Below are 13,084 nucleotides of genomic sequence, written 5' to 3' on the forward strand. Positions count from 1 at the left end.
GGATCCTAGGCTGACCTCCCTGCAATCGCCTAGGAGGTGGCGTTTCCTGGTCTCTTGGAACATACAGAGAGAAGATGTCTGAGATCTCCACAGTAAAGACATAACCAATTCTTCAGACGTCTGACTCTTTCTTCAGGAGATAGTCGTGAACGACCAATTTGCATGGGTTCCTCCACGTGGAGAGCAGGAGATTAGAATTGAGGTGCTAGACGCGGAAAAGATCGACGACCACGTTCTCGTTCCTGTGTGCGTTCTCGGTGGTGAATATCCACTTTGATACACAAGGAAATGAAATCATCCAATCTAGAAGGCAGATCTTGTGATGCTAAGTCATCTTTTATCCTGGGCAGCACGGTGGCTAAGTGGTTAGCACTTCTGCCTCACAGCTCTGGGGTCATGAGTTTGATTCCCGACCATGGCCTTATCTGTGTGGAGTTTGTTTGTTCTCCCTGTGTTTGTGTGGGTTTCCTCCGGATGCTCCGGATTCCTCCCACAATCCAAAAAAGACATACTAGTAGGTTAATTGGCTGCTATCAAAAATGACCCTAGTCTCTCTCTCTCTCTGTGTGTTAGGAAATTTAGTCTGTAAGCTCCAAAGGGACAGGGACTGATGTGAATGAGTACAGAGGGTTTGTTTGTTGTGCCATGGCTGGGGTTTGGATCATGGGAGACTATATGTAGTAGCTGGAGCTGCATTGTCCAGGGTTGAAGTGAGTGTTTTGTCATAGAAAGAGGCAGTCCGATTAGGACAGGACAATGCAGTCATTGGAGAAAATAGTTGTTTTAGTGAAAATGAGAAGTGGATTGGGTCCCTTAGATTGTATGCTCCCTTGAACAGGGCCATCTCTCCTCCTGTTTTCACCACTTCTAACTCTGCTCTCCAGCTACCTAGCCCTCCACTTCGAGGACCCTATGCCCTCCGACCCCTTTCGCTTCTCTCCTCACCCCTCTGTGAGTCTTCCTGTCATCCGCGCCCTCCCTCTTGGGCTCCAGCGTATGCGGATCTTCCCTCTCCCCTCCGCCCCCCCATCTCTCTAGCTGTGCTTCGAGCTTACTGAGTTACTGTGCTTATTGTTTACTGTACCATGCCATCTCACTTCGTATTGTAATCGTTTGTCCCTGTACGGTGCTACGGACACCTAGTGGCACCCTGTAAATAAAAAATAATAATAATAATAATAATAAAATAGTACTTAGGTTTTGTTGTGTATGTGTGTATTTGGGTGCAGGGGGAAGGGCAGGAGGTAAGGTGAGGCTGAAGGAAAGGAGGTTGTGGTCGGAGAGTGGGAAAGCTAAATTGGAGAAACTAGAGGTGGAGCAGCAGTGGGAGAAGACAAGGTCAAAGGAGTGCACTTCATAGTGAGTGGGAGATACAAAAGGAGGAAGTAAGTGAAAGAAGTTTAGTGGCAGAAGAGACAGTGAGATTATCAATTGGAATGTTGAAAACATCTATGAGTGTAGGCAGGTCAAATGATAGAAAATAAGTGAGCCAATCCACAAAGTTGTCAAGGAATTGGGAAACTGGACCTGGGGGGCGATAAATGACAGTCTATTTTATTCTCTCCACCTTCGTGTTGCTGATAGTGTGGACTTCAAAGGAAGAGAATGAGAGGGGGAGGGTTCAGAGGGTATGACTTGGAAGGTGCAGCTTGGAGAGAGTAGAATGCCTACTCCACCACCTTGTCCGGGTCTGGGAGTGTGGCTGAGGGAGAGTCTCCCATAGGAGATTGCTGCAGGGGATGTAGTGTCTGAGGAGGTAAGCAAAGTTTCTGTATTGGCAAGGAGGTTGTGGGATTTAGAAATGAATAGATTATGGATGGATGTAAGTTTGTTACAAACAGATCTGGGGGTAAATGTATCAAAGTGCGAGTTTAATGCCAGAATTAACTAGGCGCTCATTGTCTATATGTACCTCACTGATATAGAACCAGTTAATCAATAATAAATAATAATTTGTTGGTAATACAGTTTTTAGTAAAAAACCTGAGTGCAAAAAATGGCAAATAGATACAATTTAATACATACCAATTATTACAAATTAGGTTAAAATCCGCCTGTATAACACTATATACAATCAATAAAAAATACAATGGTAAATCAACATGTTTAAATACCAATCATTAATAACCATATACGTGGTGAACAGTCAAACCATAAAGATGGTGCATTTAGAATTGATGGCCTCCAGCCAATTGTACATGTAGTGGATTAGTATTTGATCCGAATAAAATAGCAGATATAGGAGACTGGTGTAGAGTTATAGCCGTCCTAATTATGGTGCAGATGTATATGGTGTTGGCATGACACCGACTGATAGGAGGTACAATTATTCTCCCATTGAAAAAATATAAAAATTAAAAAGTATATGCATAAAAATAAAAATAAAAATAGTGATGCTCGAGTTTAAGTACTTGCTGTTATGATTCCTCACAGCGGCCGCGCGGCAAGGTGGTGTGATCGCTCTTAGGTGGTGTGATCGCTGGGCTGGATTCCCTAGGGAGTGGGGTCCGCTGAAAAAAACGAGCGGGCCCCCCCCCTAGAAAGAACCAGCCCAGTGCTGATAGCACTAGGGCTCTTCCTACCACCCCTGGGCTGTGGGTAGTAGGGTAATACGGCGTAAAGTAGTAAAAAAAAAAAAAACTGACACCAATTTTGTTTGTGGAACTACAAGTCCCAGCCAGCCAGGTTGCCAAAAACAGTGTGGCCATGCTGGTGCTTGTATAACTACAAGCACCAGCATACCCACGGTAGCCAGGGCATGTTGGCACTTGGAGAACCACAAGTGCCAACATGCCCTGACATCCCTGGCTTGCTGGGCCCTGTAGTTCCACAAAGAAAAAAGTTTACAAAGCCACAACACCCTCTTATAAACCACATACATTTATTAAAAATAATAAAACCCACAATAAAGACACTAACCACCCTCTTTTAAACCACAAGTATTTATTAAAATAATAAAACCCAAATACTTACCGATGATGCCTTCTTTCTTGCTCCAATGTCACTTATTATTTGTAAATCCATCTTGCCGGCTTGCCCCAGTCCCAGCCATTTGTACCTCCATAAGGAAATCTTTGCCAACAGGAACTCTTCGCCCAGAAGGGGCACATATCAAGCAGCGTGTTGTATCTGGCGTGTTTTGAAGCAAACTCTCCTGAGTTTGCTAACTCGCAGCTTCATACATTTGAGAGCTGTATAGCTGCAGTGGCAAACAATCGGGAGTTTGATCACTGGCGATTTTGACAGAAGCACAACTCTGGCGATTTTGCATGAAATCTCAGCTTCATACATCGGCGAGTTTCAACTCTCCTGAGAAAATCGCTGGAGTTGCAAACTCGCACTTTGATACATTTACCCCCTGGTGTTCCATAGTGCACGATTTGTGGTTGTTCATCTTATAACCCAACAGAGGCCAAAGTTAGACAATTCCTTAAACAACATTAGTAGAGATGTAGTGTCCCATTGCCCAAACTGGGAAAAAAAAAACATACTCTGTAATTTGTGATACTCTCGTGGAGGGGTTGTGAAAAACACTTTTGATAGCCTGTAAAAAACTATCTTTTATGTGTCCATGGCAAGGGCCATAGGAGAAATTTTGGGCCTGATTCATCTTTGGAAATAAGTATCTTGCATTATAAAGCTGTGCGCATGCGTCAGAACAGGACTTATGCCAATGGTCGCAAATGCAGTCAATTTATGTCCAAATGCAACTGACTTGACTACCAACAGCATGAAGGGCGGACGGGCATAGCCGGATTAAGGGGGGGCCGGGGGCACGTGCCCCAGGCCCCCTCTCTCTGAGGGGCCCCCGCGTGCATAACCTACTCCTGTTTTTTTTATTCTTTTTTGTTTTTTTATGGCGGGGGGGGGGGGGTTGTGGGCGGGTTCGGGGCTCCCTTCGTTGGCAGGGTAGTAAAAAAAAAAATAGATATACTACTCACCTGATCGCGGCGCCGGCGTCCCTCCTCCTTCCTCTCTGCACTTTTAACACTGAATGACAGGCGTGACATCATCAAGTCACGCTTCTCATTCAGTGAGGAGCAGCGCGGAGAAGACCAAGAAAGAAACAAGAAGACAGAAGAGAAGAGAAGAAAGAAGCTAATAGAAAGGTAAGTAAAAAAAAAGGGAATAACTCAGAAAGGCACACTATGAGGAAAAAGGAAGGGAGAGGTACATTAAGGAAAAAGGGGGGGAGGAGAGGCACATTAAGGAAAAAGGGGGGGAAGAGAGGCACAGTAATAAAAAAGGGGGGGAAGAGAGGCACAGTAAGAAAAAAAAGGGGGGGGAAGAGAGGCACAGTAAGGAAAAAGGGGGGGAAGAGAGGCACAGTAAGAAAAAAGGGGAAGAGAGGCACAGTAAGGAAAAAGGGGGAGAAGAGAGGCACAGTAAGAAAAAAGGGGGGAGAGAGGCACAGTAAGGAAAAAAAAGGGGGGGGAGAGGCACAGTAAGAAAAAAGGGGGGGGAGAGAGGCACAGTAAGGAAAAAGGGGGGGAGAGAGGCACATTAAGGAAAAAAAGGGGGGAGAGAGGCACAGTAAGGAAAAAAGGGGAGAGAGGCACAGTAAGAAAAAAGGGGGGGAGAGAGGCACAGTAAGGAAAAAAGGGGGGGGAGAGGCACAGTAAGGAAAAAAGGGGGGGGAGAGGCACAGTAAGAGAAAAGGGGGAGAAGAGAGGCACAGTAAGGAAAAGGAAGGAAGAGAGGCACAGTAAGGAAAAAGGGGGGGAAGAGAGGCACACTAAGAAAAAAGGGGGAGAAGAGAGGCACAGTAAGGAAAAAGGGGGAGAGAGGCACAGTAAGAAAAAGGAAGGAAGAGAGGCACAGTAAGGAAAAAGGGGGGGGAAAGAGGCACAGTAAGAAAAAAGGGGAAGAGAGGCACAGTAAGAAAAAAAGGGGGAGAAGAGAGGCACAGTAAAGAAAAAGGGGGAGAAGAGAGGCACAGTAAAGAAAAAGGGGGAGAAGAGAGGCACAGTAAGGAAAAAGGGGGAGAAGAGAGGCACAGTAAGAAAAAAGGGGGAGAGAGGCACAGTAAGGAAAAAAGGGGGGGAGAGAGGCACAGTAAGGAAAAAAGGGGGGAGAGAGGCACAGTAAGGAAAAAAGGGGAGGGGAGAGAGGCACAGTAAGGAAAAAGGGGAGGGGAGGCACAGTAAGGAAAAAGGGAAGGAAGAGAGGCACAGTAAGGAAACAGGGGGGGAGAGAGGCACAGTAAGGAAAAAGGGGGGTAAGAGAGGCACAGAAAGAAAAAGGGGGGGAGAGGCACAGTAAGGAAAAAGGGGTAGAAGAGAGGCACAGTAAGAAAAAAGGGGGGAGAAAGGCACAGTAAGGTAAAAATGGTGAGAGGCACAGCATGAGAAAAAGGGGGAGAGAGGCACAGTATAAGAAACAAGGGTGAGAGACACAGCATGAGGAAAAAGGGGGGGAGAGGCCCAATAGTAGGGACTATTAATTTAAGATGGGGTGGTTTGGGCGCTACTGAATGTGGGGGTGAGTTTGGGGAGAATGAGGTCCCTTTATTAAATGTGCCTATGAATTATTTAATGGCACAACTAAAGAAACCTGCAGCACAGGTGGTGAAAGTGAGAAGAACAGGTAGGAGAGAGCAGCAAAGTATGTGAAATGTTGTGATTCTAGTGGGACAATCCCAATTTTTGGTGACCGTTCAATGGGGTACACAACAATGCAGGTTTTTTTTGACTGTAGGAGGGTGGCCTGGCCACGCCCAATGATGCATTATCAATGGTATTTTTAATTTGCGGTATCATTGCTAGTTTTAATGTGCATTATACATTTTATTTTTAAAGTGCGGTATCATTGTTAGTTTTAGCGTGCGGTATAATTGCTAGTTTTAATGTGTGGTGTCAATACCCATTTTAATGTGGTGTTTTGATGATTATTTTAATGTACAGTATTGTAGTTTGTGGAAACAATGATTTTTCTTATGCAGACAACCTAAGCGAGCCCTCTGGGAGAGCTGTATGTGTCATACTGTGGGCTGTAGGTGATGTAATGCAGGATGTGTCACTATGCCCTTAATTTTAGATCTTAGGGCCCCCCTGTCTTAAGTGCCCCAGGCCCCCCGAAACCTTAATCCAGCTCTGCGGACGGGGATGGGAAGGGGTGGACAGGTGTAGACAATGTACAGTAAGAGCGTGCTGAGGGTGTGTCTTAAGTGGATGTTGGTGATTCAAGTTCAGGGCATCACTTAAGTACATGTTTTTAGTCATATCATTTGCACCAGCTACAGGGCAGATGTGATTGCCGACTGATAGTGATGACTACACGTATGCGTGCCAGAACATGTGTTTGCAAGTAGGAGAAACTATAAAAATGCATTTTATATACAGTACGCATTAAGAACATTCTGATTTCTGTATTTCAACCAAAACAAAAAAATAAATATTTATTAATGGTTATAGTATTAAGAGATGTACATTTATTTTAGAAAATATTTTTTTGCATGTGCTCTGATGGGGCATATGCATGTGTGTATATAGCACTGTCAATAAATAAAATAAAACAATCCTGAAAGCACAACTTGAGTGCTCTGCCTCACATATACTGACAGTGTCACCTCACTGCAAAATAAAATATATGCATATGTGCTAGCGCAAACACAATTTATGTAAGCAGTCTAGTGCTAAAGTTCTTTACTTATCAAATCCAATCTTCAAATTGATCTGTGGTTACATCGCAATCATACATAGTGTAACATATTTTAAATAAGAATATAATGCACCATTAACACGTGATGAGAATAAAAGAATGGAGCAGAATTGAAAATCACCACCGATTAGGTCCAACCAATGACAAGCACCCTCTTGTGGTTACTCTTGCTATATTTCCATCTTGCACACTGCTAATCAATGAAGATTAAATAGATTTATGTCACAGATTCTCAGATCTCAGTTGATGAATATTTAATGCAGAGTTCTACCAGATATCGTTTCATCATGTGGAAATGGAAGAGAAAACAGAGCTTCTGGTGCGTTGTCTTCCAATATTTTATATAGAATGTGCTCACATTAAAAACATGAATAACAAGCAAATATAATAAAAGCTTATAAGTCTCCTCCCAGGGTTAGTCAATCACTCCTACCAGATGTTGATGGTTCATGCAGCATGTAGAGAGATGGAAATCTCCGGATAATGCCCTGGGATCCTCTTCAAATGCTGGATGTTGCTTGACAAAGTACATGAGGTGATCTGTTCCACAACTGGTATTTAAGCAACGTGTTTCAACTACTATCGTCTTTCTCCAGGCCTATGACCCAGAATGACTTGTTCCTTAACCATGAAATATACAATTGAGGGAGGCAGTCCATGCAATAACACTGGCTCAGAGTAATTGTAACAACGGGTCTTACATAGAGTGTATTGATAGGGCTGGAAAATACATAGTAGGATATGAAGAGATTAATAAACATAGATGTCTGCTTTAAGAAACTAGGAAGGGACAACAAATCAATAAACACTGGGCTGGTTACTCCTAGAGGGGGGGGGGGGGGGGGGCGCTTGTTTTTTTCTGCGGACCACACTCCCTAGGAAATGCAGCCCAGCGCTGAAAAGCCTGTGGTTGTTTGTCATTATGGCAGGGAGACCCCTGCCGCATGTCCCCCTGCTATAGTGCCACCCACCCCAGGCTAGTTTGCCTAGTGCTGGTTGCATGAAAATTGGGGGGGCCCCACTCAAATATTTCCCCTATTTTCACATAACCAGCAGTAGGCTGGCAGCAACTAGGGTTAATAGTGCTTGGCCAGGGGAACCCCCCTCCTTTTTTTTTTTTTAGAACATTTATATATTTTTACACTTTTGACAGCTGCCGGACCTCCGGCTGTATAGGCAGACATTGTAACAGTGATGTGTTTACTAATCACGCAGCTAAGAAGCAGCCTGTTGTATTTAGCGATTTATAAAGCAAACTCAGGAGTGTTTGCTTAATTGCAGCTTCATACATTTGAGACTTGTATAACTAGAGTGGAAAACAGTCGGGACAGTGATCTCTATCAATTTTGTAAATAGCAATTTTGACAGAAACACACCTCTGGCGATTTTACATCAAATCTCACTTTAATACATCTGCGAGATGAAACACCCGTGAGAAAATCGCTGGGTTTTCAAATTCGTAGCTTGAGACATTTACCCCTTGGAATCATTTCCATACAGAACTAAATTGTACAGATTTGGTCATTTGACTTCCCTTTCTGCTTGCCCAGTCAGTCCATATACATGTAAATCATATTGGATATTTATCATACAGTAGTAACTCATTCACACATTACAGTTTGATTAAAAAAAAAAAGTCTCATTTGGATGCCTATCTGTGGACAAGAGATGCAAGATGTGTCTTTTGCAAACAAACATACAACAGAGAGTCAAAGTCGGACTGAAAGGTGCTTTTTAACTGCATATATGAATGTATATTTTGAGTTTGACTATATCTTAGCATTCCTTTTTCTACTGGAACATGTACATCCCTTTGATGATACACACACAGAAAACTTCTTGCTGTATAAACGGTGCTTTTATTGTTGCTTCACAATAAACAGCGTACACTTCTGTCAGTATGATACCAGGCAACCTAACACTGACTAGACATACTTCTCCTGTCTGGTCACCGGCCACGGTTTGACATTGGTCGCATAGCACAAGTGCACAATACAGGTTTTTGTACTTGACATTCCTCCCACAGGCCTAGCTTAAAGGACAAGTAACACTCCCACCTTGCCTTTCAAAAGGAGTTCTCTGCAGGTGTTCTGTAATTACTCTTCACTGCAGATACACCCTGTCAGCTTTGCTCTTAGCTGTGGAAAAATACACGTTCAAAGCATGTAAGCTAAATCATAACCTTAACCTGCAGACTAATTCCTCTCTTAGATGCAAAATCACTCCCTTTGTCACACTACTTTATGGATAATTTATAGTACTTATTGCTTAGGGCTGGCTACACACTACAGGCTTTTCAGCCAAATATCATGCCAATCGCACGATAAACGACTGTTCGGTGTTATGGCCTACGACCACCTAGATGAGCTTTTAGAACAGGCAGGGTACAGATCTTCACCTATAGCAGCCGCCTTTCCCGTAGAACTTACTATGCTCACAGGTACTCAGATGCCCCCAGGACTTAGGCTCAGAGTAGTAAAAGCTCATCAAAGATGGCCGCAGCGCAGGTGGAGTTGGAGGCCATGCTGAAGACTGGAGTTGAAGAAGGCCACTAACCGGTATTAGCACTACTGAACTAGCAGGTATTCGCCAGGGACCCCCACAAGGAGGATTAGACTTTGCTGCACAGGGCACGCAGGTCGCGGTCCTACTAGCCAGTTGCCAGTTTAGTGATAGAATGGTCAGATGGTCCGGGTCAAGCCAATCGGGAATGCAAGGTACAAAAGGAGAATCCAAATGGGTAGTGAGACAAGCCAAGGTCGCAGCAACAATATGGGACAGGCAGACAGGAGGATGGTCGACAAGCCGGGTCACAACAGGAGAGCGGATAAACAGGAGAATGGTCAGGGGAGCCGGGTCGCAACAGGAAACAATAACTGGAAATGCTGGAGACAGGAACCTGTTACTCTGGCACCCTAATGGCGCCAGAGCCAGGTTTAAATAGGAGCAGCTGGAAACAGATTGGAGGAGCCAGAGAGAGGCACGCTACGTGAGCGTCCCGTTGCTAGGCAACGGCAACGGAGCAGGGCGTATGCGCCCGACAAGGAGCTCCGGCAGAAGCCGCAGCGTGTCTGTTGCTAGGCAACAGCGCTCCGGCTAGAGGAAGCAAGCGTCCATCCACATATGGCAGGGGAACAGCTGGGATGGCGCTTGACACCAGGGAGTACACCAACACAGCACAGAGCAGGTAAGCTAACAGAGAATCTGAACGCTATAACCAGCAGGGAGGCTAAGCCCTCCCTGCCTTAAATACTGCTACTGGCCAATCAGGGCTTTGCCCTGTAAACACTCCCAGGAGATGAATAATTAAACGAGGGCTCAATTAGCCCGCAGGCTGGGTGATGCACGCCTGGCTGTTCAGAATTGCTGGGGTGCAAGTGCAGTTATTTCCGTAGTCCGGCCGTTGCCCTGGCATTCGGCTGAATATTGCATTAGTGTGTACACTGAAACAATGTATGATTATCATTCCAAAACTCATTGTATCGTTTCATTTGATTTTTAAACCGGACTAAAAATTTTGTGCAGCTATGAAACTACATCCTTCCATTCCTGCAGTGTGTATGCACTCACGACCAGGATCTCCATAGAGTTTACACAGTCAGGATCTTTTCAGCTCATAATTATGACATATGAAGATCACAGATCTGAGCAGTGTCGGACTGGGGCATGAAGGGCCCAGAGGGAATAGTAGGGGCCCACCAGAGGGGCTGTGGCCAGCTACTAGAGAGGAGTAACCAAACCACTAGAGGGGGGTGTGGTATGCCCACAAAGGACAGCTAACACCATAGTGTAGTATATAAAGAATGCAGTTTGTATATAAAGAGTACACAGACTTGGCCTACCCGTTAGATTGGGCAGAGCAGTCACCAAAAATCAGGATTGTCCCACTAGAATCAGAACATTTGACAGACTGTCCTGCTCTCTCCTTTCTGTTCTTGTCATTTTCACCACTTGTGGCTGCTGGTGGTTTCTTTAGTTGCAGCTTGTCTGGATCCTGGATTGTTGGGAGCCCTATTTGGAAAAAAAATGGGTATGCCTTCCTTCAGCACCAACATTAAAGTAACAGTACTCCATGCTGCTTTTTTTTTTTTTTCAAACAACCTGCTCTCCCCACCAACGAAGAGGGGAGCCATCAGGCATCGGGGCCTACCGGAGGATACCAGTCATAGATCTGAGGGTAAATCTTTTAAAACACGTATAGTGTGCAGACATGCATTGGCAAGTTGATCGTGCCTTTTTTTTTCAGTCGTTGATAAAATCTTCTGTAGTGTGTACCCAGCCTTAGTTTTACTATATTATTAACCTGTACTGATGCTTGAAAGCATTCCTGAATTGAAGCCTACATTCAATACATTCCATGCTTGTTCCTGTTAATCAGTTAATATTATTTAATGTATTTGCTATATAATTAGGACCAAAGCCCTGTGCATTGGAGCTTATGCATAAATCACGCTGCAAATAAAAGTGTACCACTTTCCACTGCATACGCATACAAATGATCGCAATATAAATAAGAAATGTGAATTAATGCGGAACATTAGAACAATAAGTTGTGATTATACTTTTTTTGAGAATGATACAGCTGTAGTATCCTATTTGTTTTTCTGTTGAATTAAATATTCAGGAAAATAATGTTAAAAGATAAGAAAGACCTGAACAGCATGCAGACTTAGCTCTGCATTTCAGGCAGCTGTTCAGCTTTATCAGCTAACCTTTCTCATCAGGCATTTACAGTAAAATAAGAGCGCTGCTGACGCAGTATGTAGATTATGATTGTTACAAAACGGGGTCCCACTGGACTGAGGACATATTATTCATCCCCCGTTTTTCACAGTTTAATTTACTTTTTAATCCTTGGCCCAGTCTAAGTATAAACACCAGAGCATCAGTGTATTATGTGTATTGTTATTTCATGTTATTAGGTACATTTTGCCCTCCCTATTACCTGTATTAGGAATATAAAGATTGCTGACATAATGTGTGAAAATAGCAGAACTACAGAAGCAATTTTGCTTGTGTTAGCTAAGGTAATTACCATTGGTCTCATATGTCCATTGTTATGCAGTGTGGCTTAGAACTAGGTTGCTAATAATGTAATGACTGCTAAGATAACTAGCTGACTGTCCCAATTAATTATCTAGGTCAACAGGTAATTTATGAGGTAGTTAGGTCAGATGATGTGCAATGTGTTTCCACAGTACTATACTGGCTGAAATAGCATTGGAAAATGTATTAATATGTAGTAAATATGAATGTTATTGTATCAAAATGTATCTCAGACTTAGATTGTGTAGCGCTGCAGATACAATGTGTCAAATGTCTTAATGTTATGTCATGTTATTCCCTGATGTATTATTGTGTATCCAGCCAAATAGCTAATTCAGTCAAACTATTCCTTTATATAATCAAGGTAACAGAGATGTCTAACAGTTAAATAATTTAAGTGTTCACTGATATCTATCATCATCAAGAGGCACTGTTATTTAGTTATACCATCAGGGTGGCACTATTATTTATTTATATAATTGAGTGCCCTATTATTTATTTATAGTATCGGGGGGGGGACTATTATTTGTTTATATCATCAAGGGGCACTATTATCCATTTATATCATCAGAGAGGAGCTATTATTTGTGTATATCATAAAGCTGGCCCTATTCTATTATTTAATCACAGGCATTGTCATTTAGCATGGGCGCATCACTTGGTAATGCACACTTTTGTCAATAAGTGACTGTATGCACTGGCGCCCATATACATTCACTGGCACTCATATACATTCCCTGCCCCGGTGGAACAGTCAATCTATACACCCTACCACATCAACATACACATACAAGGGTTTTCTTTAGAAGTCAATTAACCAACCAGTATGTTTTTGTACTATGGGAGGAACTCGGAGCACTTAGAGGAAACCCATGCATGTGAATAACATACAAACTACACACAGATCGAGCCAGTGGCGGATCCAGGGGGTGGGGGCAATCGGGGCGATCGCCCCCCCCACAATCAGAGCAGCGGGGCAGCACACTGTCACTGCCGAGCGGACCTGCACATACTGTGCAGCCGCCGGCAGCCTTAGAAATTAGAAAGGGGGCGGGGCCTAAATCACACCCCCCCCCCCTAAAATCGCCCGGGGTATAGCAAAAGTCTGGATCCGCCCCTGGATCGAACCCACAACGTATAGGCTCTTACTAGAGTCACAATGTTAATATCTTTTCACTAGCTTGACTAACCAAACATAAGTGAACATACTGTTTGGACAATGTGTTTCTCTTGGCTTGTGTATGTTGTGTGGTGCAGTAGGTCTTGAATATACAGAAGCTAGTGCGTCTTAAACAGCAGTGCTGTGTCTACGGATCTGAGGATCCATTATGTCCTGCCATGTCCTCTGTGGGCTGGCCAAGCCCTCTCTGGTGGCCGG

This window comes from Mixophyes fleayi, chromosome 1 (assembly GCF_038048845.1).
Source record: "Mixophyes fleayi isolate aMixFle1 chromosome 1, aMixFle1.hap1, whole genome shotgun sequence".
Taxonomy (NCBI): Eukaryota; Metazoa; Chordata; class Amphibia; order Anura; family Limnodynastidae; genus Mixophyes; species Mixophyes fleayi.